Below are 1,953 nucleotides of genomic sequence, written 5' to 3'. Positions count from 1 at the left end.
AAGAAAGAAAGAGAGAAAGAAAGAAAGAAAGAAAGAAAGAAAGAAAGAAAGAAAGAAAGAAAGAAAGAAAGAAAGAAAGAAAGAAAGAAAGAGAACAGCTACTAATGATAATGTGGAAGACAAAAGTTTAGAAGAGTATGGTAGTCACTTCAGCAATCAGAAGGCTGACTCATCTAGGTCTAAAAAGACATTCCCTAAAGAGACATGAGTCTATTTCTATTTGAACTTAAATTAATGAAAACTAATTTAAATTAGAACTCCAGGTCCTGTGTCACATTGACATCCTACTTTTTCTTTGTGTATCTATATAAGGTTGAATGTGGGTATGGAGCCCACATATTTATATGCAAACATATAGAGGAAATACAAAAATACTGGATGTCTTCCTCTATCACCCCATCTTAGTTTTTCAGACAAGTTCTCTCACTGAGCCTGAAGTTTGTCATTTGTTCTACAATATCTGGCCAGAGAGTTCTTGAAATAAACCCAACACTGATGTTGCAAGTGTGTGCAGCCATGCTTGGATTCTGTATGGTTACTGGGGATTTGAATCCAGGTTATCTTGCCTTCGGAGCAAACCCTCTTACCATCCAGTAATCGACCCAGGCCTGAAGCAGCAAATTCCAATTTTTTCAACCAACAAATGAGGTCTGTGTCCATCTACATTGTAAAGACAACATTCATCATCTCAAAATGTTCTATTTGACAACCCTGGTCTAGATCATGTGGCCACCATAAAGAAAATATCCATTTTAACATAGAATATCACTTTAAGAAACATTCAGATGCTTGTCATGGACCTTATTCAAGCTCACTTAAATAACAGCATGTGTTCCCTTTTAGGTATAAGTCATGGGATGGATGGCACAGCTCAGGACAGCTAGATACAGGGTGTCAGTTCCTTTACTATTTGCTCTTCTCACTTCTGAGTTGACTTCATGCTCAATATGGCTACTCTCACGAAAACAAACAAGCAGGCTAGAAATGGTAACCCATACTGTGGTTTCAGTAATTAGCAAGCTGAAGTAAACGGATTGCAGTAGGTTTGAGGGTAGCTTCATAAGATCCAGGTCAGCCTGGGACACAGAATGAGATCCTGTATAGGGGACACAGAAATAAACATATTAGTAAAGAGTGTCTTTATTATTTCCCAGTTTCCTAGGCACACACCCTAAATTTTACAAGAAGAGGACACTGTTCTGATCACTTGTGGGTCAATAAACTACATGCCTGAAAAGTCCATGCAACCCTGCCCTGGCACCTCACTGGCACAAATAGAGACCCGTGTCCTTTCTTGGAAGGACAGCCTTAGGCAGATAGTCTTAATCAAGGTCTGTGCAAAGTGGTCAGACCAGCAAGCTTGAGGCCAACAGGAACCCAGCACTTCTGAGACTGATATATTTATCCTGGATACTGAAGAGGCAGCTGCCTAAAAATCAAATATATCTTTATGAAAAAAATCAAAGGTTAACTGGTGAAAAATGGGCAAAGACATAAGAATAATGTCCACTGTAGTGAGGTGAAATGTCTTGATTTATCTTAAAATTTTTGTACATTTACTAAGATATCGTTTGAAATGTGACAATTTAGAAGTCTCCATTCCTACCCACCTGCTCCCAAAACATGCAAGCATAAAAATAAACACCAGATACAGCTCTATTTTTAAGTTATGTGTGGATCTGACATTTGAGTAGGTAGAAAAAAGTCAGGCAAGTGACAAGGGTTGTACCATAGAAGATAATTATAATTATAATATTAAAGACCTTCTATCTGGGTGGATTGCAAAGAAAGAAATCCAAATTAGAATATCTGACAAAACCTACCCATAGACAGATCTGTTTTGTTTTGTTTTCTTCTGTTTTTGTTTTCTCCGCGTATAATCATTGTACGCAATACCGCATTGCCCAAGGTTTTCTCTGCATAGCTCTGTCTGTCCTGGAACTCACTCTGTAG

General features: G+C 38.1%; 1 pseudogene; it reads right to left on the bottom strand.

Moving 5' to 3' along the window:
• The window catches only part of LOC110323815, a 186,996-nt pseudogene that overhangs the window by 147,801 nt on the left and 37,242 nt on the right, over positions 1-1,953 (bottom strand).

This window comes from Mus pahari, chromosome 6 (assembly GCF_900095145.1).
Source record: "Mus pahari chromosome 6, PAHARI_EIJ_v1.1, whole genome shotgun sequence".
Classification (NCBI taxonomy): Eukaryota; Metazoa; Chordata; class Mammalia; order Rodentia; family Muridae; genus Mus; species Mus pahari.
Note: the sequence above shows the minus strand (reverse complement) of the source record. Positions and strands in the feature narration are given on the sequence as shown.